At 50.5% G+C, this 27176-nt stretch overlaps 1 protein-coding gene across 6 annotated transcripts in view; it reads left to right on the forward strand.

Annotated features, from left to right (window-relative positions):
• Positions 1 to 27176, forward strand: part of ARHGEF2 (Rho/Rac guanine nucleotide exchange factor 2) — a 126881-nt gene that overhangs the window by 38794 nt on the left and 60911 nt on the right. The window contains exon 1 of one of the 6 annotated variants that reach the window (XM_053278430.1): positions 17501 to 17627. The exons of the other annotated variants lie outside the window; for them this stretch is intronic. The gene's annotated coding sequence lies outside the window, so the exon portion shown is untranslated. Of the gene's footprint in view, positions 1 to 17500; positions 17628 to 27176 lie in introns of those variants that run through there. 6 annotated transcript variants of the gene reach the window in all.

Consider the following 27176-nt stretch of genomic DNA (forward strand, 5'->3'; position numbering starts at 1 on the left):
TCCAGGAGATGCTTTGTCTCATTGCTTCTAGAAAAAAGACTTTAAGCAGCAGGCTTCTGAACATAAATGGGAGTATCAGGCTTTCTGTTAATAATTCCCAGGTTTGTCACTCATTTACTATCTTAAAGGAAAGTACCAGCTAGCTACCTCCCAGCAAAAGGTGTAAACACTGTATCTGAATTAAGGCAGGGAGAAAACAGACCCAGATTGAGCCAACTCAGATGCAAATACTTGGCAGCATACAGTTTTCCCCTTCCGAATGTTTGATGCCTTAATACTGTGTCGTGAGCCACCCAGAGGACAATTTGTTATGGGGCAGCTAACAAATATGTTTGTTAGCTGTTTGTTAACAAATTTGTTCACATATGTGTTATGTCTGTTAACAAACAATGTGTTAACATATGTATGTTAACAAATAAATATCATGATCATAATTATTATTTTATTAAAAATATTTGTTAGCGGCACCATTACATGGTGTTGTTGTTGTTGTTGTTGTTGTTATGGAGATGATGATGATGATGATGATGTCCAGTTTGGTCCAAAATGGCACTCAGAACAGTCCAACGGAACGGGGTCATTCCATCGGACCAACCAGCCCGATTGGTTGTGCCGACAGAACGTTCCGCGGATCTTGCCCTTTGTGGCTGGGGATGATGGGAGTTGTAGTCCAACAACATCTGGGGACCTTTATTGGGAAAAGGGCCCTGGAATTATTATTTAATCCCAGCTACCATCCATGTTGCGATATCACAGTTACCCCGTTCTACAGGCGACGTTTTTAACAACAAAAAATATTTATATACCGCTTTTCAACAAATGTTTCCAAAGCAGTTTACAAAGAGAAATAACAAATAAATAAGATGGGTCTTGTTGTGAGAACGTTAACAATAACGTTTGGAACGGGAGCAGACATGGGAAGGTGCTTCTCCCCGTGGTTCCCTTTTCTCGCAACATAGAGGGAAGCCGGGCCGAGGAATCCTGTTCCTTGGCTGGAGATGGTGACCCTGGAGGGTGCCGGAGGAGCTGAGCCCAGGATTTCTGGATTAATCTTCAGCCCAGCCCCGGCTCCTCCCAGGGAAGGGAAGGGCTTGATTAGCAGCCAGCTGTTAACATAGTTAAACACTGCTGGGGATGTCTTTGGTCTATAAAGGCTCACCCTCCATGCCCCATATGTTGGGGCAAAATTATGGACCAGGGTAGCTCATGCCAATGAGATTCTTGACCATACTTCTGCATGTAGAGAGAGGGAGGAATATGGGACGCACACGCACACGCACACGCACACGCACACCAGCTTAACCTGAAATGGCTCGGCTTGCTCCTTGCTCAGCTCAGTCCTTGCCATAGGACAACTGCCAGTGGCTTTCTGATTGGAGCCTAGGAGGCTGCCATATACTGAGTCAGACCCTTGGTCCATCTAGCTCAGGATTGTCAGCACTGACCGGCAGCGGCTTCTCCAAGGTTGCAGGCAGGAGTCTCTCTCAGCCCTACCTGGAGATGCTGCCAGGGAAACGGAAGGATCCCCACGGAGAAATAAAGCAAGGGGACATTTTTCCGCTTTGAAAAACCTTCTGTGGAAAGTGTTCTGCCCCACATCTTTGGCCTGGGTAGCGAATACCTTCAGGCCAGGCGGGCCTGGCCCAAGAAAGGTCCCGAATCCAGACACCCTGGCTCTCCAATACCGGCTGATGAATCAGACGAATCTTTAAGACGAATCTTTATATATGATGAATATTTATATACAACAGATATTTATATGCCACTTTTCAACCGACGTTTCCAAAGCGGTTTGCATAGATATAAATAAACAAAAGGGCTGCCTGTCCCCAAAGCAGCCACTGGAGGGATGCTGTGCTGGGGATGGATAGGGCCAGTTGCTCCCCCCTGCAAAATACAAGAGGATCATCACTTTAAAAAGGTGCCTCTTTGCTCAGTTAGCAGGCTTATTTAAGTTCCTTTTTGCTTAACCAAGGGGTGTCTGTTCGTGTGTGTCTGTGTGTGTTTGGCCATTGTTGTCTGGGCAAGAAGAAGAAGCTGTCAGTTTCCTGCCCTGTGCACAGTTCCTTTCAGGAAATCTGGATCTGTGAAGCAATTGCCATTCGAACTAGATTTGTGTCTCGGTCTCCAGCTTTAAAGTGGTCTCCAGCTGACTTGGGTTAGGCAGAGAAGGGAGGGAGGGGAATCCGCCCAGCTGTTCCCCACCAGGCCGGGAGGACACGGCGTGCTTTGTGTCAGGGTTGCATCAGACGCCCCTGGCCCGTCTTCCAGCCGACGGAACAAACTGATTTGGAGTTCAGAGACGATCCATTTTCGTAGGCCGGGGTGGGAGGCTGAGGCTAGACCCCAACCGGGGAAGAAGAAAGCTAAGCGGTGTTGTTTGTTTGCAAGGCATATATTGTGATGGCTTTTTTTGTGGGGGTGGGATGGGGGTCTTCTCCGAGCAATGTGGAAAGAAGCTCTGGCCTCTTCCCAATCTCATGTCCAGCAGCTAAGTGTGTGCACGAGGTCAACCTAGGCAGTTGCCTAGGGCGCCCATTTTTGGGGGGGGGCGCATAAACAGGGCCAGAATAGAGCACTGCCAGTGATTCTTTCTTTCCCTCTTGCATTGCACCCCTGAAGTCCTGGACAGGGCAAGAAAGTAAGATGTAAACCTGCTCTGCCAAGGGCTTGCATATTCTGCACCCCACAAATCCATAATCGACTTTGCTCATTGCACGTCAGCCCCCAAGAAACAGCTGGTCTCAGCAGCTGCGCTCCCTCACTTGAGGATGAACTGCCCGCCTCAGCATTAATTTCCAGAAAGAAATGGTTTCCAAATTAACAGCAGCGTCTTTTCGTAGGAACATAGGAAGCTGCTTCATACTGAGTCAGACCCGTGGTCCATCTAGTTCAGTATTGTCAACCAGGACTGGTAGCGGCTTCTCCAAAGTTGCAGGCAGGAGTCTCTCTCTCAGCCCTGCCTTGGAGATGCTGCCAGGGAGGGGACTTGGAACCTTCTTGCTCTTCCCAGAGCGCCCCCCGCCCATCCCCTGAGGAGAATATCTTCCAGTGCTCGTACATGCAGTCTCCCATCCAAATGCAAACCAGAGCAGACCCTGATTAGCGAAGAAGACAATTCATGCTTGCTACCACAAGACCAGCTCTCCTCCCATGACACTTCATCTCCAAAGTGTCTGAGTTTTGCCCCCATAATCGACTTGGGAACTCTCTCCCACTTGTTATCTCCAATCCAGCCAGTTGTTTACGGGCCTGCGTGGCTCAAATGAAAGCCCAGACTCCGCACTCCATGGCTGGGGCGGGAAGGTGCTGAAATCGAATTTTGCCTAGTGGCCAGGCCTCAACATGGTCTTTCTCTGGCCTGGCCTGGCCTCAGCTACTGTTTTTGATGGGGTTCTGTTTTGCAGATCTGCTCCGAGGCGTGCTTTCCACAACCAGCACTGCAGCCTTTCCATCTGGCAGGCTGCGGTTGCTTTTGAACAGCAGCCCCGTTAGATGAACTTGGTTCAGTCACTAACCGTTTTCAGATGTCTGCTGGTTCTGAGCAGAGATCGAGCACGCCAGGGCCAAAGACGGAATCTGTTTTCAGCTACTCTCGTAGGGTCCGTCTCCAGATGCCGGGACTTGTCAGGAATGGACCCCTGACTGTGTGTGTGTCTGTCTATAAAAATCTCCGGGCAGTGGGAGGAGAGCTGGTCTTGTGCTGGAAGCACGAATTGCCCCCTTTGCTAAGCAGGGTCCACCCTGGTTTGCAATTGAGTGGGAGACTACATGTGGGAGCACTGTAAGTTATTCCTCTTAGGGGATGGGGCTGATCTGGGAAGAGCACCTGCTTGTTTGCATGCAGAAGGTTCCATGTTCCCTCTCTGGCATCTCCAAAAGGGGCTGAGAGAGACTCCAGCCTGCAACCGGGGAGAAGCCGCTGCCAGTCTGGGTAGACAATACTGAGCTAGATGGACCAAGGGTCTGACTCAGTAGAAGGCACAGGAACATAGGAAGCTGCCATATATTGGTCTATCTAGCTCAGTATTGTCTTCACAGACTGGCAGCGGCTTCTCCAAGGTTGCAGGCAGGAATCTCTCTCAGCCCTATCTTGGAGATGCTGCCAGGGAGGGAACTTGAAACCTTCTGCTCTTCCCAGACCTCCATCCCCTGAGGGGAATATCTTGCAGTGCTCACACTTCTAGTCTCCCATTCAAATGCAACCAGGGCAGACCTTGCTTAGCTAAGGGGACAAGTCGCGCTTGCTACCACAAGATCAGTGTTCCCTCCCTGGCAGCATCTCCAAGATCGGGCTGAGAGAGACTCTTGCCATCAACCTTGGAGAAGCTGCTGCCAGTCTGTGAAGACAATACTGAGCTAGGTGGACCAAGGGTCTGACTCAGTATATGGCAGCTTCCTATGTTCCTAATTTAAAACACAAACAAGAATAAAACCATTAACATAATTAAACTAATTTAAGATACAGGTAAAAACTCAAAAACTTTAAAACTAGAGCTTTTCTTGGGTGTTGTGAGCCGAGGGCCCAGGCCCCGATTCTTCTGTGTTTAAATTTAAAAGGGGTGGGTGGGTAGAAAAATACAACTCCACCTATATTCAATACCAACCCCTCACGTGGATTCAGGAATTTACCTGAATCCACGCACACGCTCACACAAGTCGCTCTAGGTATGGGATGCTGATGATGAATTTATTATTTTATTTTATTTATCTTATTTTTATTTATTCGATTTATATGCTGCCCTTGCAAAAATGGCTTAGGGCGGTTTACATCAAGATAAAACAATTAAGATCAATTCAACAATTAAAAACAAATTATTAGCAGTATTATTAGGAACGTGTGATATTTTATAAAATGTAAATATTAGCTGGTCTATGACTGTAATAAACTTTATCTATCTTAGGAATGTGTGGATGTTCCTACTTTGAGCAGCCCAGTGGATTGTGGGTGTAGCTATCAATCTAGATTCCCCGTGTCTCCTCCGACATGCTTCTCGACTCCTTCCCAATTCTTGCTAACTGCCGACGCATGAGTGAGCGTCGACTTTGCCCAGTTCCTGCTGAATCATTCTGGCTTTCGTGGGGGCAGAATTTGACTGGAGCTTAGGGTGCTGTGACGCTGGACAAGGAGGTGGAATTCTGGGGGCTACATTGAGTTGGGCAGGGGATCTCAGCCTTAGGTGCCCAGATCTTGGACCACAACTCCCATCATCCAAGGCTGTTGTCATGGGGAATGATGGGAATTGTAGTCCAACAACCTTTGGGGACCCAAGTTTGAGAATCTGTGTGTGTGTGTGTGTGTGTGTGTGTGTGTGTGTGTGTGTGTGTGTGTGACGGGAGCAGGGGCCTCCTTTTGATTTTCTGTCTCACGCAGCAAAATGTCTTGGGTCCAGGGGTGTAGTGACTATTGTGCGAATGGGTTCAAAGAACCCGGGCCGCCAATGAAGAGGGCCACCGAAGCCCCGTGGCTCAGGGAGAGGAAGGGGAAAACGTCCTATCGGGCAGCAGGCACTGCCTGAAATAACAAACAGAGAGTTCGCTCAGGCTCTCGGCAGCCCGAGCAGCAGGGGGAAGTTTCCTCTGGGGCCCGAGCCATGCCCCCCCTGCACGCGACATGCAGGCTCCGCGGCTGCTTGGGTCAACCCGAGTTTCTTGGTTTTTAGCTTCTTTTAAAGTTAAAACTTCTACTTTGAAACTTTAAAAACTGGTCTTTTAACTTTTTAAATTGTATTAATTTTTATTGTTCTATACTGTCCCCCGAGTAGTGGGCCCCTGGAACATTAGAACAGCCCTGCTGGATCAGGCCCAAGGAGGCCCATCTAGTCCAGCATCCTGTTTCCCGCAGTGGCCCACCAGATGTCTCTGGAGAGCCCACAGGCAAGAGATGAGGGCATGCCCTCTCTCCTGCGATGTTTCTCCCTGCAACTGGTACATAGAAACATCTTGCCTCTGAGGCTGGAGGAGGCCTATAGCCATCGGACTAGTAGCCATTGATAGATCTGTCCTCCGTGAATTTTTCTAAGCTCCTTTTTAAAGCCATCCAAGCTGGTGGCCATCACCACATCCCGTGGCAAGGAATTCCACAGATTAATTCTGCGCTGTGTGAAAAAGGACTTCCTTTTGTCGGTCCTAAATGTCCCGATCTTCAGTTTCATGAAATGGCCCCTGGATCTAGTGCCGGCATAAATATTCTAAATAAATAAGAAACCCTGCAGAAGTAATTATCCCAGACCAAAAATCAGATTTTCCCTTTGAGACCGTTCTCAACCGACTCTGCGCATCAAGCATTCCAAGGTCCCACATGACTGCCTCATTTCTCTAAGCTTTTTTTTTTTTTTTTAAACAAAACTATTATTAGCAAGTTTAAATTGTCTGCCCAGCCTGGAGCAAAGTTCTGCTTGTGACTTATTAAAAAAGCGACGATCCCGTAGAGATCCCATTTTAGAAGGCAAGCTGTTCCTGCAGTTCGGAGCTGTGATGTCGGGAATAGGAAGTTGTCGCTTCTAGAAGGCAGTTCTGAAATGTTGACACGCAATCCCTTGACTGGTTTCAGACCCAGCAAGGCTGAACCGCTTCATGGAGAGAAAGCAAATCCACCCTGTGCTTGGCTCATAATGTCCTAGGCAGCGGTTTTTATGAATATAATGAGGTTTTGGAGTCGCAGACAGAAGAGGCATGGAGACAGATCACCTTTTCAGCTTTTCTCATAATGAAATTGATCAGCAGTCAGTTCAAGACAGACAAAAGGAAGTAATTCACACCATCATTCACACAGCTTCTGGAACTCATTGCCACAGGATGTGGGGGTGACCGTAGCTTAGACCGCAGAGATGGAACAGGGCTAGACACACACATTACAGCAGTCCTTACTGGGATTTCTGGTCTGAAACTGAAAGGTTTCTCAAACACTGCCTTCCTTCCAAAGCAAAATTATAGAAGGCTTTCTTCACAGAAACAAATTGTTCTCTGGGCAGCCCAAGACAGAGGAATTAATACATACAATAAAAATACAAAACACATTAAATCATAACAGACAAAAATGGTGAAAGCCACCCACTTCAGGCCTTTGGAGATGACCGGAATTGTGGCATAGAAGGCCAGAGTTAGAAGGCACCCTCGAGGCCATGTAGTCTAACCCTCTACTCTGTGCAGAAAACTGCGACAGCCTCTCTGATGGTCTTCCAGCCTCTGAAAAACCTCCCGAAAAGCAGTGATTTCTGGGGGTTTCAGCGGTGATTTCCGGGGATCAGGGAGTGATTTTCGGGGTCTCAATGTATTTTACTGTTTTAAAACCATTTTTTAAACTGTATTTTGCGGCCCTTTTGTGGCTGCGATTCCCCTAACCCCCTCTTTGCCATTGATTCCAACGGCTCGTCTACCGCGAATCTACCAACCGTGAGGTTTTCCTGGACTGGAGCCCTCGCAGTTGGCGAGGGATGGCTGTAAACAAACGCTTGCTGCCTCCCCGGGTCCGAGCCTCGTCTTCTCAAGAGCTGCTTCCCTACTGAGCACCCCCCGGGACTGCTTAGCCCCAAAGAATCAACCTCTGCGGCTAAGCAGGGAGCCCCATCCCCATCGGCCTGGTGTCCAAACCACGACACTCGAGTGTCCTTCCCGTCTGCTTCCCTCCTCTGACTGACACCGGTTTATCTCCACGCCAGCCTCTTTGGTTCCTCCTGCCCGTCCCACTTTCTGTGTCTAGCCAGGAGGCTGAGCTGGGATGTCCGGGCCGGTTCTCTCTCCCCTGCACCACTCAGCCCTCTCCGCTCTCCGATGCTTCTTCTCCCTGCCGATCCTGACTCAGTCCTTCAAACGCACTTCGGGTTGACTCACGCCGGCCACTTCCTGGCAAAGGAGGCCAGTGGCTGCCTCTCTGTCTGCCAGCCCCTCAAACAGGCGCAGGGTCACGGGGCTAGTCATACCTTGGAGGCTGCTGAAGGTCTTTGGGGTGGGTGGGGGGAGAGGCAGGGGGCGTCGTCGTCGTCGTAAAGGGTTCCTCTCTCCCCCCCAGCGACAAAAAAATACATGAGCCAGCTGGGGTGGCGGTTGGTCTCATGGGGGGAATGAGACAGATGCTCGTGCTGGTTTTTGGCGTGGTCTGCACCCTAGAGATGGAAAAGGGGTGATCGGATTGCCAGGCTTCCAGCGTCTTATTCATTCATTCATTTGGTTTCTATACAGCCCTTCCAAAAATGGCTCAGGGCAGTTTACACAGAGAAATAACAAATAAATAAGATGGATCTCTCTCCCTAAAGGGCTCTCAATCTAAAAAGAAACATCAGGTTGACGCCAGCAACAGTCACTGGAGGGATGCTGTGCTGGGGGTGGAGAGGGCCAGTTGCTCTCCCCCTGCTAAATACAAGAGAATCACCCTTTTAAAAGGTGCCTCTTTGCCAAGTTAGCAGTGTCTTCTCATGCATTTAATGTCCTGACCAGCAGGCCTGCAGGAGCCAAATCTCTCTCTCCTTCTCTCTCTCTCCCTCTCTCCTTCTCTCTTTTTCTTTCTGTGTCTGTCTTTCTGTGTATCTCTCTCTCTCTCTCTTTCTTGCTTTCTTACTTTCTGTCTCTTTTTCTTTTTGTCTGTCTGTCTGTCTCTCTCTTTTCTTTCTCTCTGTCTGTTTCTGTCTCGCTTGCACGTTCTCTCTCTCCCTCTCTCTCTCCTTCTCTCTTTTTCTTTCTGTGTCTGTCTTTCTGTGTATGTTTCTCTCTCTCTCTTTCTCTCTCTTTCTTTCTCTCTCTCTCTCTTTCTTGCTTTCTTACTTTCTGTCTCTTTTTCTTTTTGTCTGTCTGTCTGTCTGTCTCTCTTTTCTCTCTCTCTCTCTCCTTCTTATATTTGTACACTGCCCCCAAACATACATCTCTGAGTGGTTTACAAAAAGCTTTTAAAAGTGTTTAAACTTTCAAAAGTCTTTTTACAAGGCTTCTAAAAGGTTTGAACCACAAACACGACTACAAACGTTTACTGGAGTTGTCAAAGGCATGGAAAGGGAAACGGGCAGACATGTCCTCCCATAGAGAGTTTGCTCATGGTGACCTTAGCCCTGACCCCCCCCCTTTTCCTCTGTGCAAAAATGACTGCAATTTTATCCTAATTGTGGTGTGTGTGTGTGTGTGTGTGTGTTAGGGATAAAGGAGGGACAGATACACCCAGGTATCTGTTGGAAGTGCAACTCTGCTATCGCCTCTTTCCCATCTCTGGGGTGGGGGTAGATGTTGCCCCAAATCACCATGAAACATTCATCCCCTGAGATGGTCCCGATGGACTAGAGTTGCTGTATTCATCTGGGTGGCTTAATTTGCATATGATGCAAATCATGCAGCTACTTAATTTGCATTTATTTATTTATTTATTTATTTGACAGATTTGTATACTTTCCCCTTCCTCCTCCTCTGCCCTCCCATGTGATCGGATCCAGAGTAAAATCCGGACAATCCGGGCCGCGCATTTGAAATCCGTGTAAATCCCGGTGGAATTTAGCGGGTGGGGTGGGGAGGAGCCAAAATCCGGGGGGGGGGACCCTAAATTCCAGGGGACATGGCAACCCTACAACGATCCCAGGTAGCAGAGCTCGAAATGGTGCTGCTGATCTCATGGGCAAAAAAGGGCAAGTTTTGGGTGATATAAGAAATATGTACAATAAAAATAAATAAATAATAAAGTTGCCTTGGAAACTGCCTTATGCTGAACCAGACCACAGGCTCACCTCTATTAGGGTCGCCTGCTTTGACTGGCAGCGCCTTCTCCAGGGTTGCAGGCAGGAGTGTCTCTCCCAGACCTGTTTGGAGATGCTGCCAGGGAGGGAACTTGGAGCCTCCTAGATGCTCTTCCCAGAGCGGCTCCATCCCCTGAGGGGAATCTCTTCCAGTGCTCACACATGTAGTCTCCATCCCACTCAAATATATTTCCATGCCAGGGTCTTGGAATGTGTGTCCATATGAAGCTGCCTACTGAGTCAGACCCTTGGTCCATCTAGCTCAGTATTGTCTTCACAGACTGGCAGCGGCTTCTCCAAGGTTGCAGGCAGGAGTCTCTCTCAGCCCTATCTTGGAGATGCTGCCAGGGAGGGAACTTGGAACCTTCTGCATGTGAGCAGGCAGGTGCTCTTCCCAGAGTGGCCCCATCTTCTTGAGGGGAATCTTTTACAGCACACTCGCATGTAGTCTCCCCTTCAAATGCAAACCAGGGCAGACCCTGCTCAGCAAAGGGGACAATCCGCCGCAGCTCATGCCCTTTGCCACTTTCAGAGCTTGCGAGGGCTGGTTTGGAAAGGGGGCTGGCCCCACTGGGGCATGGGGCAAGACCGCCTTTGGCCCTGTGCCTCAGAGGAGGCCATATCTCGCGCTGCTCCTTCTCCCGCAGGGCTTCTGAGGAACTCTTGTCGATTCTCATCTCTCCCCACGTGACGCATGTTTCCTGTTAAGCAGGGAGGGGCCGTGGGGAGATGCAAAGGGAAGTGAGCGGTTCGCATTGAATCGACCTAGTAGGCAGGCCGAAAGCGGAGGCACCAATGGATCACGATGCTGCGGGTTCGAATCCCACCGGGCCCTTGGCTGAGAGGAAGCAGGGGCATTCCCCTTAGGGCAGGGGTTTCCCCCCAACCTGTGGTCCTCCAGATTTTGCTGAATGACAACTCCCTTCACCCCCAGTCACGATAAATGGTGGAGAACTTCTATGGGGAAAGCCCTGAGGGGAATACCTCACAGCGGACTCACGGGCAGTCACCCATCCAAATGCAAACCAGGGTGGACCCTGCTTAGCAAAGGGGGCCATTCGTGTTCACTGCGGCAAGACCAGTGCTCCAGCGGCCTGGCTGACAGATGGAGGCGGATGTGGGGTGCAGAGGAGGGCAAAGCAGGGCAGATACCGCCTGCATGTTTCCACTGTTGTTCCTCCTTGGCTTCTTCGGTTGCTGAGACACACTGAGAGTTGTTTGCTCACTTATCACATGAGACCCAGCTGGTTCCCCGCAGAGGAAGCGTTGCTGTTTCGAAGCCTTTGCAGGCCGGAGGCCGGCTCTGTGAAGCATCTGCCCTAGGAACGTCGGAAGCTGCCTTCTACCGAGTCAGACTATTGGCCCATCTAGCTCAGTAGCGTCTACACAGACTGGCAGAGTCTTCTCCAAGGTTGCAGGCAGGGGTCTCTCTCAGCTCTGTCTTGGAGATGCTGCCAGGGAGGGGACTTGGGACCTAGATGCTCTTCCCAGAGTGGCTCCATCCCCCAAGTGCTCACACATCTAGTCTCCCATTCAAATGTAAACCAGGGTGGACCCTGCTTAGCAAGGGGGCCATTCATGCTTGCCACCACAAGACCAGCTCCCCTCCCTAAACCTCTTAAGAGGGGGCTCCTCCTTATCTCATAAAGGGCCCTCCCAGCACTGAGAAAATGCAGTACTGTGTGGCGGTCAGCACAGTGGTCATTCCCAGACAGGGCTTTCACTTTGCTTCCCTAAGGGAATGGTTGGTGTGAGTTCACACATCGCTGGGATTCACGCCTAAGTCCCTTCGCATTATTGGGGAATGCTCCATACATGATTCGGGTTTTGGTTTTCTATTCAGTTCGGGTTTTGATTCAATTTGCTTTTGATTCAATAGAAATTCAGGTGTTGATTCAATTCGGTGCTCCATACACAATTCCGGTTCCCCCTGCACATTGAAGCTCAGCCCAAATGCTCCCTATACTGAAAAATTCCCCGTTTTCGGTGGCTTTTTTGGAGAAACCGAGGTCTCTGATATACCCCAACGTCTCTTCCGCGATGTAGGGAGGGACCATTATTGATGGATCGCCTTTTCTCAGAACTTGCATTTTTCATGGCTCTCACATGGAACGGTTTTTGCCCAGAGGGCTCCCACTTGAAAAATATTGGCCAGCACTGGACTAGTCTCTTTCTTTGAAGGCTTAAAGTGCTCATCCTAGTCTGCTGGGCTGTGGATCAGTTAGCCTTTTAAAATGGCTTGCCCAGACATATGGCAGCCTGCTGACCAAGCCCTTCTGGCTCCTGTCAGAGGAGGAGAGCTGGTCTTGTGGTAGCAAGCATGCATTGTCCCCTTAGATATGGATAAGGTTCCAAGTTCCCTCCCTGGCAGCATCTCCAAGATAGGGCTGAGAGAGACTCCGGCCTGCAACCTTGGAGAAGCCGCTGCCAGTCTAGGTTGACAATACTGAGCTAGATGGACCGAGGGTCTGACTCAGTATATAGCAGCTTCCTATGTTCCTGTCCTGCGTGTCAAAAGGAAACACAAAGTCCATCTGTTGTTCCACTGGGCTAGCCCATCTCAGGAAGAGCCCTCCAGCAGGCCTGGGGCTGATAAGGATAGCAGTGGGGCAGAGGGGAGAGATCTGTGCTGTGCTCAGGACCGCGGAAAGGGATAGGAAAAGTCCCTGATGGGTCCGACGGGAAGTTTGGGGTGGCTTGATTGGGGAGTATTTTCCTCTTGCAAAGTGGTTGGTATGATGCAACTGGTTATAAATAGCATCTGGTGGGCCACTGTGGGGAACAGGATGCCGGACTAGAGAGGCCTCGTTGGGCCTGATCCAGCAAGGTGGTTCTTCTGTTCTTATGACAAGTCAATGGAGCCTCTGTGTTCAGAGGTAGTCTATCTGGGGGGCAAACAACAGAGCTGTTCCGTTTGTATGCTACCGCAGGCCTTCTCAAGAACATCTGGCTGGCCTCTGTTGGAAATAGGATGCTAAGCTTGATGTAGCTTTGGTATGGCCTGGGGAGTTCTTCTTTTGATGATGATGATGATGATGATTAATAATGATTAATAATTAATAATAATGATTATTAATAATTAATAATAATAATGAATAGTAATACTAATAAAAATAAATAATACATGTTATTTGTTAGCCGCCCCATAATAAATTGTTCTCCGTCGGCTCACAACACACCACAAGAACATGAAAGAAGAACACCCAATGGCCTTCCCACATTCCGCGAGGGAGCCCTCGCCCCCAAAACCGGTTCCCGGGGCTCAGCGCCCCGCTTGGGTGCCCCGCCCCTCCGTTCTCCCGCCCGCGGGTGCCCAATCCCCAGATGTTTTCTGTTGAGAGGCCAGGCCTGTAATGCTCTTTGAAGTGGATTTAACCTGGCGCTGACCCCCACGCCAGATTATTAGCGCCAGCAAGCCGGTAGTTCTGTGGAGAAGTTGGCTCAGGAGGAGGGGGGGGCCGACCGGGAGGGCAGCCAGGCATCAAAAATGATCCTCCCCATCACTAATGTTTCTGCTCCGGAGCACCTGTTAAGAGAGATCAGGAGGCTTAATTCTACTCCCGCCTCTCTCCTTCCAGCCAGATTGTAATTTCAGCCCTGGCAGCAACAGCTGGCTGAAAGCAGTTAGAGGCGCATGCCGGGGGAAAGTTCCCACAGAGAGTGGAACCCAGATCTCTCCCCCCCCCTCGACTGGGGAGGCCCAGAAAAAGAATCCCATGTCTCAAAGTAGGCCCCCCCTTTTTTTAAAGGAACATTCAGAGCTGCACATTGGGATGGGATGTCATCTGTGTGCATAGCATGTATCAAAGGAACACAGGAAGCTGCCTTCTACCGAGTCAGACCCTTGGTCCCTGTAACTCAGTATTGTCTACACAGACTGGCAGCGGCGTCTCCAAGGCTGCAGGCAGGAGTCTCTCCCAGATCTGTCTTGAAGATGCCCGGGAGGGAACCTGGACCCTTCTGCACGCAAGCAGGCGGGGGGGTGCTCTTCCCAGAACGACCCGAGGGGGGGATCACTTCCAGTGCTCACACATGTCGTCTCCCATTCAAATGCAAACTAGGGTGGACCCTGCTTAGCAAAGCGGGCAATTCATGCTTGCTACTACATGGCCAGCAATCCTCCTTGCTATGCACCGGTTTGTTATCCTGGCTTATACACATTGACTCGGTTTCCCTGCGTCACTTTCCAGGATATTCAGAAGCCTATGCGGAGTGGGCGAAAATAGTCAGAGCTGGGAATCTGACAGCACAGCTGCTGAAGCGAGTTAGATTCCTTGAAATCCTGCTATCAACACGGGAACATAGGAAGCTGCTTTATACCGAGTCTGACCCGCGGTCCGTCTAGCTCAGTATGGCCTGCACAGGCTGGCAGCGGCTTCTCCAAGGTTGCAGGCAGGAGTCGCTCTCAGCCCTGTCTTGGAGATGTTGCCAGGAAGGGAACTTAGAACCTTTTGTATGCAAGCAGGCAAGTGATCTTCCCAGAACGGCCCCATCCCCTAAGGGGGATATCTCACAGCACTATACACATTATAGCTACAGACTATATCTTATAGTCTCCCATTCAAATGCAAACCAGGGCAGACCCTGCTTAGCAAAGGGGACCATTCCCGCCTGCGACTACAAGACCAGCTCTCCGCCCATTTTTTGATTCATCATTATTCCTTTAATAATAACAAGGACGTTGCCCTTATTGCCTGAAATGACATCCGGGCTTTTTAGCAGGGGGGGGGGCTAGGTTGAGCTGGCCTGCTCTAACCACTATGCGATGCTGGTTCCTGGAATAGCAGGGGAGTCTGTGGGAAGCCGGGGTAGAGAAATGGGGGTGCTTGATCAGAGCCCACAATGGCTGGGGATGATGGGAGTTGTAGTCCAACAACAGCTGGAGAGGAACCTTGACCATCACTTGACTTTTCTCATGGCTCTCCATCACTTTTTACACTCCACACTGAGGAGGGGGAGTTATGATCTGGGTCTGGTTGCACATTTTAAAAATCCCCTGTGTAATACTTACATCTAAGCAAGCTATTGAACCCGAACGGGGTTGGGCCGCTTAAGGTATCTCCGAGCCTTCTCCGGATCTGGACGTGGCGATTCTCCTCTCCGCTGGGAAATGCTCTTCAGAAATGGCCTGTCGTTCCTGGCATCGCCACCTTTTTCTTCTGGCTCTGCTCCGTTGGCTTTAGCAGCTGCGGGACAGGCAGAAAGTCAACAGATTCCGCGCCCGCCCCCCCGGCCCTGGCACAGAGAGTTTGCCAGCCCGTTCGCTTTTTGAGATAACTTAAAATGGTTCTAATGCCGGGGAGAAGGAGATTTTTTGCATTTTTTTCCCCATTGCCTTGATCCTTTTAAGGGAACGAGCGTGCTCTCTGGGTTGCAGTCTGGCAACCCTCTAAAAGAGGAGGACTCTTGGCCTATAATAACTGCTTTCCTTTCCCCCCTAAATGGGTAAACCATTGTTTGCCACTATGGGGACTGAAATGCAGTTCATGCTATCAGATGTGCGTGACCCTTCTTGGGCACGGGAGAAATAAGGGATATTTCAGAGCTGCCTTTTACTGAGGAGCTGCCTCCTACTGAGTCAGGTCATTGGTCCCTCTAGCTCAGCATTGTCTACCCAGACTGGCAGCAGCTCTGAAATATTATAGGCCGGAGTAAGATTTTGATTGAAATGATCAGGAAGATGATGGATTGAAATAACAAAAGTATTTAATCGTGATTAAATACCTGCTAAGTATGGTTATACCAACTGTACATATTGTAAATGTTTGATTTTTTTAGAAATTTAAATTTCTTTCTCTTTTATTTTGATGTGCCACCAATGTATTATTCATCTTAAATAATAATGGAAATAATAATAAAGGGAGGGGACCAGACGCTCTTCCACTGAGCTCTGGCTTCACTCCCTGCAAATAATGCCTTGCAGCCCTCACATGTAGTCTCCCATCCAAATGCAAACCAAGGCAGACCCTGCTTAGCAGAGGGGACAATTCCTGCTGGCTAACACAGGACTGGCTCTCCTCCCAAGGGAACATGAACTAACATTCTGTGGAAGTGGCATTGTTGAGAAGAAGATGGGGAAAGATAATTCCCACCCACCCCAACATTGTTTATATCAGTTTATATCAGTTTATATACAGAAATAAAAAAAGTTAAAAAGAAGTAAAAAAATAAATAAAGTCTGCCTTTAACCCTAGATTAGGGCAACTAATGAATTGAGCTCGATAGCATAGATTCCCCGGCTCTAAAAAACATCTGGGTTACAGCCAGGGGTGTTCTAAGCAGTGTGTGTGTGTGTGTGTGTGTGTGTGTGTAGATAGATAGAAATAGAAATAGAAATAGAAATATATACACACATATATATTTATATATATATAACCGACCTCTGTTCGATATTTCAGACATGCCCACATGAGCCCAGGTCGGTCTTTGAAACACACTCATGTAAAAGCCAATAACCCCAGCCAGGGACGTCGCCTCAAGAACACGATAATTAATTAAACTGCTGGATTATAATTAATGATGATGATGATAATTAAGGTAACATTATATTAACGTTAATTAATAATTAAAAGTGATGTTAAAAATTAGAAATGACTAATGATGACATCATTAATTATGACATTGCAATTAATAAGAAGGTGGGCTCTGGACGGACAAAGGGCTCCTGGGCTGAGACCTCGGCCTTGGCTCTGTCACTGAGTCCCTCTCCAAGGCAAAGGCCTCTTTAACCCCTTCCTCCCCCTCCAAACGACAATCAAGGCTCCCCGACAGTTCTGCAGTTCCTTTAGGAAGAGCAGTCGGGATCTTCCCATAGAGTGTCAAGAGTTCCCAGTCCTTACTTAAAGTTGTGCCGTCGAGTCGGTGTCGACTTGTGGCGCCCACAGAGCCCTGTGGTGGTCTTTGGTAGAATACAGGAGGGCTTGACCATGGCCTCCTCCGGCACAGTATGAGATGAAGCCTTTCAGCACCTTCCTAGATCGCTGCTGCCCAATAGAGGTGTTTCCCATAGTCTGGGAAACAGACCAGCGGGGATTCCTTGGGCTGGGGATGATGGGAGCTGTAGTCAGTGACAGCTGGGAATCCCTGTTCCCAGGAATTTAAAACTTACTCCCATAGGAACGTAGGGAGCTGCCTCCTACCGAGGCATACCCTTGGTCTACCTAGCTCAGTACTGTCTACACAGACTGGCAGTGGCTTCTCCGAGGTTGCAGGCAGGAGTCTCCCACAGCCCGATCTTGGAGATGCTGCCAGGGAGGGAATCCGGGACCTTCTGTTCTTTCCAGAGCGGCTCCATCGCCTGAGGGGAATATCTTTCAGTGCCCACACATGTAGTCTCCCATTCAAATGCAAGCCAGGGCAGACCCTGCTGAGCAAAGGGGACCGTTCCCGCTTACGACCACAAGACCAGCTCTCATCCCTAAACACTTAGGAACCTAGGAAGCTGCCATATACTGAGTCAGACCCTTGGTCCATCTCGCTCAGTATTGTCTTCACAGACTGGCAGCGGCTTCTCCAAGGTTGCAGGCAGGAGTCTCTCTCAGCCCTGTCTTGGAGATGCTGCCAGGGAGGGACCTTGGAACCTTTTGCATACAAGCGAGCAGATGCTCTTCCCAGAGTGGCCCCATCCCCTGTGGGGAATATCTTACAGGGCTCATACGTAGTCTCCCATTCAAATGCAAACCAGGGTAGAAACTGCTTAGCAAAGGGGACAAGTCATGCTTGCTTCCACCAGACCAGCTCTCCTCCCTCCTGCCACAGCTGAACCTGAGCAGGTTAAAAGAAATTATCCCTTCCCTCTGTAGCAGCTGACAGGTCTGCTTTTATTCCCAGTAAAAGCTTCTTTAGGAGTGGGGATGAAAACCATCTTGTCTTCCTTTTCTCTTCCTGGGAAAAAGTACCTTCCTCCAGCTCTGTGTGAGTACATGGCACTTTTTGTCTCTAAAGCCTTTTCTTTGGCTTTGCGTCGTGGCTTCTATTCCCGCCGTTTGCACGTCTGGCTCGTAGGGTGGCCTGAATGGGTTGTGTGTAGAGTTGGTTTGCCTTCCTTTTTCTTTATTTTTATCAAATGCTTTTCAAGCCTAAGGCAGGGAAAAGACACCCCCCGCCCACCGCAGTAGCTTTTTGGGCTCTCTGTAGCTTTTGGAGCATGAAATGAGTTTTATTTTTATTTTTCTGCTTTAAGATGGCTGGTATTTAGGTGCCCCTCACAAATAAGGCTTGCAAAATCTTCTTTGGCCTTAGGCTCACTTACAGCTGCTTTGTGCATTTATCTCCTGCATTTAATGGCTTGTATGTAGAAATGGTTGGATTTCTTACATAGAAATTGAGTCAAAAGTTGTGGTGGATTCTGTGTCTGATTTACGTGGTGCAAAACAAGCAAATTGGCCTCTGGTTGATTCTGCATAATTGATTCTGCTTGTGTTAGTCCTGGTGAAGCAGCTGGAGCCGAGATCTCATTATCCACTTTGCTAAGCAGGGTCTGCCCTGGTTTGCATGCGGATGGGAGACATGTGTGGACACTGTAAGCTATTCCCCCTCAGGGTATGGGCTGCTTTGGGAAGAGCATTTGAAGTCCCAAATTCCCTCCCTGTCAGCAACTCCAAGTTAGGGCTGAGAGAGACTCCTGCCAGCAACTCTAGAGAAGCCGCTGCCAGTCTGTGTAGACAATACTGAGCTAGATGGACCAAGGGTCTGACTCAGTAGAAGGCAGCTTCCTGTGTTCTTATGGTACTGAAGCCTCTAAAAACAGGATTTCCACGGGAGGAGAGTTGGTCTTGTGGTCACAAGTATGACTTGTCCCCTTAGCTAAGCAGGGTCTGCCCTGGTTGCATATGAATGGGAGACTAGAAGTGTGAGCACTGGAAGAGATTCCCCCTCAGGGGATGGAGCTTCTCTGGGAAGAGCAGAACGTTCCCAGTTCCCTCCCTGGCAGCATCTCCAAGTTAGGGCTAAGAGAGAGACTCCTGCCTGCAACCTTGGAGAAGCCACTGCCAGTCTGTGTAGACAATACTGAACTAGATGGACCAAGGGTCTGACTCAGTATATGGCAGCTTCCTATGTTCCTAAGCCTGTGTCTGCACACCCATAAAAGAAAGAACCTTGATTTTTCCAGTGCTAAATGAAAGGGGCTTCTCAGCTGCCTTCTGTGCCTAAGGTGGGTTTCCTCTGCTTCTGCAGCTGAGAATGTGGCACAGGAAAGAAAGGGTTCAGTTTCTAAAATTAGACCCTTGATGTGCATGGACCACTTCCTCTGCATAAATGACCCATGCTCTGTGCAGGGCTGTGGCCTGTTTTGTTTTCCATCTCCGTGTGGAATGAGTTTTGTTCTGGATGGCAGAATCAAGGCAGTGTCTGTGCATGTGCATTCAGTGGGGCCTTCCTGATTCAAACTGAGCAGGATCTGAAATTAAAGCTGTCGGTGACTGACCAGGAGAGGGATCTTGGGGTTGTGGTAGACAGCTCATTGAAAGTGTTGACTTGGTGTGCGGCAGCTGTGAAAAAAGGCCAGTTCCATGCTAGGGATCATTAGGAAGAGGATTGAAAATAAAACAGCTAATATCATGCCCTTATACAAAACCTTTGGGCGGCCACACCTGGAGTGCTGCGTACAATTCTGGCCACATCTAAAAAAGGACATTGTAGAACTGGAAAAGGTGCAGAAGAGGGCAACCCAGATGATCAGGGGCCTGGAGCACTTTTCTTATGAGGCAAGGCTACAACACCTGGGGCTTTTTAGTTTGGAAAAGAGGCGATTCAGGGGAGATCGAGGTGTATATAATTATGCATGGAATTGAGAGAGTGGACAGAGAAATGTTTCTCCCTCTCTCGCAACACTAGAACCAGCGGTCACCCCATGAAACTGAAGATCGGGACATTTAGGACCGACCAGAGGAAGTAGCTTTTCACGCAGTGCATAACTGATCTATGGCATTCTTTGCCAGGGGTGTGGTGATGGCCACTAGCTTGGATGGCTTTAAGAGACAAATTCATGGAGGACCAGGTCTATCAGTGGCTACTAGTCAGGTGGCTGTGGGCCACCTCCTCCAGCCCCAGAGGCAAGAGGCCTCTCAATCCCAGCTGCAGGGGGGTAACCGCAGGAGAGAGGGCCTGCCCTCACCTCTTGCCTGTGGGCTACCCAGAGATATCTGGTGGGCGCCACTGTGGGAAACAGGATGCTGGACTAGATGGGCTTCCTTGGGCCTGATCCAGCAGGGCTGTCTTTACCCCTTAGGTAACGCTGCCTCTTTGGTGCGCAGAAGTTAATTCCTGGAAGGGAGGCCATGGAGCTGTTGTGGGGGAACCAAGGAGTGGTGGTTGGGGGCAGGGAGGTGGGGCGGAGAGAGGCTGAAAGATGCTCTTCAATGAAGCCAGCAGGGGCCTGTTCAACTTCTAAGGCGCTGGTTTAAAGCTCCTTGGGATTAATTGCTGGCACCGCTAGCTTCCACTTAAGCAGGAAGCAAAAGATAATTAAAAAAAAGGCCCCCCTGAAAATGGGGAGAGCAGCAGCCTGTGCCCTTTATATTACACAAGGGGGGAGGGAAAAGAGGCAGATAATCAGGAGATGGACTGAGAAGCAGGCGTGATTTTAGCCGCACAGTTTTCGAAGGAGGTATAAATATATCGGGTGTTTTCAGAAGTGATGCTTTGATAAGATATCTACACACACACCCCTATACCTTGGCTTTGAAACCGTTCGTTGCCTGCAATATTTCCAAGTGCAATTCCCACGGGGCAGAATGCTGGAAGGAGCTGTGTTTGGGTTGAAGAACAGTTGCCAGAAATGTAGCTGTTAAATATGATGAAGGTTGATATGCCGTGTTTCAACCAAAGTTCCCAAAAGCGGTTTACACAGATAGAAATGGATATAATGGCTCCCTGTCCCCAAAGAGCTCACACTCTTAAAAAAAAGAAACAGAAGAGAGACACCAGCAACAGCCACGGGAGGGATGCTGTGCCGGGGACGGATAGGGCCAGTTGCTCTCCCCTTGCTCAGTAAAGAGAATCGCCACTTTAAAAAGGAAGGGGAAGTATCTGGTTTCTCCCCACCTCTTCCTGGACATGGGTGTGGTTCAAAAGAGGCGCACTGCTGTTCTGACAGCAAAATGTGGGGTGATTTGGGGTGAAGCACAAGGCACTCTGCACATCCTCAGATGTCCTCCTCTTGGCTGCTACGACTAGAGATGTGACAGCCACATTTCCAGGGGTTTTTTTTTGTGGGGGGGGACAAAATAACTACCTGCATTTCTCTGGTTCTTTCCAAGGCCTTCTCATCTGTAGCTACGATATGGGAGGAGAGCTGGTCATGTGGCAGCAAGCATGAATGTCCCTGTTGCTAAGCAGGGTCTGCCCTGGTTTGCATTTGAATGGGAGACTACATGTGTGGGCACTGGAAGAGATTCTCCTCAGGGGATGGAGCCGCTCTGGGAAGAGCATCAGACGGTCCCAAGTTCCCTCCCTGGCAGCATCTCCAAGATAGGGCTGAGAGAGGCTCCTGCCTGAAAATTTGGAGATGCCGCTGCCAGTCTGTGTAGACAGTGCTGTGCTAGATGGACCAAGGGTCTGACTCGGTAGGAGGCCGCTGCCTCTATGTTCCTAAGCCCTTCTAGGGGCATTAGGGAGCACGTGAGCTCCAAAAGCAGAGAGCTCAAAAAACACCGACTAAGACAAGGAACTGGACCCCTCTGTCAATTTCAGACAGGGCAGTTTGCCTTTCAAAGGCGAAACTGAAGCCAAGCCAGTCCAGGAATACAATCTGCTTGGGAGAAGATGGTATACTTTTTGCACCAGCCCGGGGCAGGCTGGCCTCTGGGGTACCTCCCCACCCCGCCCACCGTTGCTCGCCACGAGCATCTTTCGAGGTTTGTGCCCAAATCCCTGGCCTCTTGCGATGCAACAGAATGCCTGTGGGTGTTCTCCCCTGCCATGTTCTTCTGGATAAATATAGTGCGCTCCATAAGGCCGGCGTTAGAACAAGCTCCCTCTTTTAATTCTGGACGAGGGAGGCGGTGCTGCTGCTGCTTATTTGGCAGAAGGCGATGCCCAGTCCCCGAGGGCCGCAGGGAGGCAGAAGGATGGGAGTGGAGGCTTTTTTGTTGTTGTTTCCCAAGCGGGTCTTGGCTTCAGCTATATTTGGAGACCACACCGCAAGATTCAGGGCTTTTTTTCTTTTTTCTTTTTTGGAAACCTCCACACTGTCATAGGAACATAGGAAGCTGCCATCTACTGAGTCAGACCCTTGGTCCATCTAGCTCAGTGTTGTCGACCCGGACTGGCAGCGGCTTCTCCAAGGCTGCAGGCAGGAGTCTCTCTCAGCCCTCTCTTGGGGTGGGAACTTGGAGCCTTCTTGACAGAAGGACAACCTGCACAGCCAATCAGGCCGGAGGGAGGGAGGACCTTCCTCCCTTGACTCCGGCTCTGTGGGGCTCAAACCGCGGTACATGCATGCGTATTCGCGACATGGAGTTTGCAGCGGCAACAGTCTGCTCTGACCAAAGGTTCAGAGTGGAGTTTGCTTCTCCCCCGCAGACTCCCTTTCCCCGGGTTTGGGCATTGAGGTTTGGAAACCGGAGGTGAAGGGGCCTCCGGTTTCCCGTTACGTATGAACCAGGCCTGTGTCTCTTAGTCAGGGTAGGAAGCTGCTGTCTACTGAGTCAGACCCTCGGTCCATCTAGCTCAGTCCACACTGACCGGCAGCAGCTCTCTAAGGTTTCAGGCAGGAGTCTCTCCCAGCCCTACCCGGAGATGCTACCGGCAATTGAATCTGGGGCCTTCTTAGCAGATGCGCTGACGCTGAGCTCCGGTCCCGTCCAGTGTTCCCTCTAACAGGGATCCCCAGATGTTGACGACTTCAACTCCCATGATTCCCAGCCAAAGGCCATTGTAGCGGAGGGTGATGGGAGTTGTAGTCAACAACATCTGGGGATCCCTGTTGGAGGGAACACGGGCCCCACTCCCTGTTTCGGTTTCCAGCACCAGGACTCTTTCCTGCAGTACATGAAGTTTGGAACTTCTGTGCGCGCACAGAGTCCATTGTCTTTGCCACTGAATAGGGGCACGGGGCTTCAGCTCATTGGCAGATCAGACGGACCCAGGCTCAGTTTAGCATTCCCTCTAATGGAGTTCCAGTTGTGGTTGGACTGCAACTCCCAGCATCCCTGGCTGTGATGGCTAGGAATTGTGGGAGTTGTAGTCAACAACATCTGGAATTCCCTGCTAGAGGGGGGACACTGGTTCAAGGTCCCAGCAGCAGCAGCACCTCTGGCTCGGGCTGGGAAAGAACCCAGAAGGTCTGCTGCCAGTCAGAGTTGACAATACTGAGCTAGATGGACCAACGGTCTGACTCCGTATAAAGCAATTTCTCATGTTCCTAGGTTAGAGGCCTTTTCGGGACGGGGTTCCCAAGGCTATGGTGGGGCTACAACTCCCGTCCTCCCCCCCCACACACACACACACCTGGCATCCTCTGGGGAAGCAAGACTGGGAAACACCCCCCTCCACCTCTGGGGTGGGGGGCAGTGTCTGTTTTTCATCTCTAGGCCTTCGTTAGGTGAACACGAGAACCCAATTTCCTTCCCAGCAGGACCGGATGACACTCCTTCAGTCTCGATGCTTGCAGGCAAATCGCGGGCAAATCGCCAAGAGCTCTGCTCTGCTCTTCCTTTTCAGCCAAATTGCCCCTTAGGGCCATCGGAAGCCGCCTTCTACCTCGCTCAGTCTTGTCTCCGGAGACTGAGCCCCTGCCAGGTCTGTGTAGACAATACCGAGCTCGATGGGTCTTGGGACAGAGACCCTAATCCCTGGCTATGGGCCACTGTGTCTGGGGATTATGGGAGTTGTAGTCCAAAAACAGCTGGGAGGGGGTCCAAAGTTGAGCGTGGGAGTTGTAGTCCCACGAGGAGAGGAGAGCTGGTCTTGTGGTAGCAAGCATGACTTGTCCCCTTAGCTAAGCAGGGTCCGCCCTGGTTGCATATGAATGGGAGACTAGAAGTGTGAGCGCTGGAAGATAAAAGATGGATGGAGCCGCTCTGGGAAGAGCAGAAGGTTCCCAGTTCCCTCCCTGGCAGCATCTCCAAGATCGGGCTGAGAGAGATTCCTGCCTGCAACCTTGGAGAAGCCGCTGCCAGTCTGGGTAGACAATACTGAACTAGATAGACCAATGGTCTGACTCAGTATATGGCAGCTTCCTATGTTCCTATGACACGTGGGGAGCTCTAGTCGAGAAGCTTTAGACACACTCCTTCGATTCCCAGGGCATTTTTCACACACCGGGCGTTCCTGTGTGTTCGAAGTTGCCCTCCAAAACCGATGCAAAAAAGCGGATTTTTAAATCCTGGATATAGATCGGGCTACACTCTCAACGCGCAGTGAAGAACCCGGATTGTGTGCGGAGTGTTCCCCGATAGCTCGCAGAGACGTTGGGGGTGAATCTGGCCGATGTGTGGACGCGCCCCCCTCCATTCCGTGAGGAGCTGCGAGCTAAAACCCCAGGCGCTCTCCTAAAAACCCAGAGACGTGTGCAAACACCCGTGTACCAAGTGCCCGAGTGTGTGTCCGGGTGTGTGAAGAAAGGGGAGGTGGTGTGAGCTGATGCAACAGGCCTCCTGGAAACAATCCCCCTTCCTACAGCTGCTATAATCCAGTTGGCCTAAGTCAGTGAATAACCCCGGAAGGTCAGGGAGGAGGAAATTCCCGTCTCATGAGTGGCCCGGAGGCCTTGGAGCAGGGGAGAGCTCCTCCCAATTCAGGCCGTTTCATTCCCCCAGCGGTGCCTGCCGTTTGGCCTTGTTGGGGAGCAGCAGAGGACCAGGGAGCCTGGCTAGCTGGAGTCCTGCTCTTGAGTAAGTTGCTGTTTCACCTCCTCCTCCTCCCTCCTCCTCCAGAGCGGTCGGAATTAGTGGGTTTAAGGGGTGGTGGAAAGGCAGAGAAGACGAGATCCTCAAGGCATAGTTGTGGCCTTCTTTGAAAAACAGTGCTAGTCCCTGGAGAGGAGAGCTGGTCTGGTGGTAGCAAACATGACGGGTCCCCTTAGCTAAGCAGGGTTTGCCCTGGTTTGCATTTGAATGGGAGACTTGAGGTGTGAGCACTGGAAGATGTTCCCCTTAAGGGATGGAGCTGCCGCTCTGGGAAGAGAATCTAGATTCCAAGTTCCCTCCCTGGCAGCATCTCCAAGATAGGGCTGAGAGAGACTCCTGCCTGCAACCTAGGAGAAGCTGCTGCCAGTCTGTGAAGACAATACTGAGCTAGATAGACCAAGGGTCTGACTCAGTATATGGTGGCTGCCTACGCTTGGTCTTTGCTAGTCCCTCTCCCCTTTGTGGGGGAGACTCTTTGGATTCAGGGTTTATTATTTATTTATTATTTATTTTATTCAATTTCGATTCCGCCCTTCCAGAAATGGCTCAGGGCGGTTCACACAGAGAAATAACAAACAATTAAGATGGATCCCTGTCCCCAAAGGGCTCACAATCTAAAAAGAAACCCAAGATAGACACCAGCAACAGTCACTGGAGTCACTCAGGGGTTGCCAACAATCGCTCGTTTGTTTGTTTATTTATTGCATTTCTAGCCCGCTCTTCCTCCGAGGAGCTCCGAGTGGTGTCCGCAGTTTTTATCCTCACAACCACCCTGCGAGGTAGGTTAGGCCAAGAGAGAAGTGACTGGCCCAGAATCGCCCAGTGCGTTTCGTGGCTGAGTGGGGATTTGAACTCGGGTCTCTCTGGTCCTCGTTCCGCACTCTAACCGCTATGCCACACTGGCTCTCAGTCTTGGCTGTGGGTTGCCATCTAGCAAGAAGTTATCTTGTGCATCCCTCAAAATGCACAAGTGACTGGGCAGAGCATGGTGGATTGGGCCCCACGTGAATGGAGGAGGGGTGGAGGTGCCATTTTTGGACTTTCTGCCTTGGGCCTGCTGGTCACATGAATCCAGTAGCAGCTGCAACTTCCCCCTGCAAGCTGACTCGCGCATGATCGTGATTTGCCCAGGATTTGAGAGTTGGAAGGGACCCTGGAAGGTCTTCCAGTCCCCTGCTCAGTGCAGGAATCTGCGACTGCATCATTGACAGACAACTCTCCAGCCTCTGTTTAGGGGAGTGCGCGAACCAAACATTGAGGTTCGGCCTGGAATTTGAATCGAACTCGAGCCGGATTGCGTGCTGTCGAACCGACCACCTGGTCAGTTTGACTGAACTGGTTCAGCAGTTCGGGCGGCGAGTATAGTTGTAAAGGGGAATCCAGTTTGCCCAAACTGGGCCTGTTTTGGTTTGATCGCGGAGTGGATCACCCCGGGTTCGGTCCACAGTCAAAGCTCCAAACCAGCGCGGTTCGAGGCAAACCGGTTCAGCAACGAAGCATTCGTGCACACCCTCACCTCTGTTTCGCCAACAAGAGTCGCCCACTGCACAAGGCAGACCATTCCACTGTCCAATGGCGGCGTTTACAGTTAGGAAATTCCTCCTGACATCTAGCCAGAATCTGCTTCCTTATCATTGGTTCTCAACCCCGCTAGTCCTCAAGAGGAACGGAGAGCATGTCCACTCTCCCTCGTCTGTGACAGCTGTCTTCTGATACTCGAAGGGCTGTCTCCTCTCCCCCTCAGACCCAGTTCCTTCAATGGTTCCTCACTGGGCATGATTTCCAAACCCCTCCCCACCTTGGTTATGGGAGGAGAGCTGGTCTTGTGGTAGCAAGCATGCATGGTCCCCTTGGCTAAGCAGGGCCCACCCTGGTTTGCATTTGGATGGGAGACCACATGTGAACGCGATGAGATATTCCCCACAGGGGATGGGGCTTGTCTGCAAAGAGCACTGGCATTGGACTACAACTCTCATTGTCCAGCATGGCAGGGGACCATGGAAGTTGTAGTCCAATGCCACCTAAGGCCCCATGCTTGCGAACCCCCTGACATGGGTGGCCTGGAGCTTAATGGCAGGACGCCCCGACAGCAAAAGGAGATTGCTGGGTTAGAATGTGTGGGAGAAAGGGCTTTTCTCCTTTTCCCTCCAGTGGTATGCCTGTGCTTGCTGTGGGAAGCCAGAGCTCTGTAACTGGTGGTTGTTTCAAAGATGGGAGCATCCTGCATGGCGGTACAGCAGAGAGTGCCAGTGGAAGAGGAAGCTGCCTTATACTGAGTCAGACCCTTGGTCCATCTAGCTCAGTATTGTCTACCCAGACTGGCAGCGGCTTCTCTAAGGTTGCAGGCAAGAGTCTCTCTCAGCCCTCTCTTGGAGATGCTGCCAGGGAGGGAACTTGGAACCTTCTGCATGCAAGCAGGCAGGTGCTCTTCGCAGATCAGCCCCATCCATTAAGAGGAATATCTTACAGTGCGCACACATGTAGTCTCCCATTCGAATCCAAACCAGGGTGGACCCTGCTTAGCAAAGGGGACAGTGCACGCTTGCTCCCCAAGTCCAGCTCTCCTCCAGTGCTGGAGCTTTGCATGGTCTGGACCCATCTGGCTTTGTGG

This window comes from Hemicordylus capensis, chromosome 14 (assembly GCF_027244095.1).
Source record: "Hemicordylus capensis ecotype Gifberg chromosome 14, rHemCap1.1.pri, whole genome shotgun sequence".
In the NCBI taxonomy this organism is placed as follows: domain Eukaryota; kingdom Metazoa; phylum Chordata; class Lepidosauria; order Squamata; family Cordylidae; genus Hemicordylus; species Hemicordylus capensis.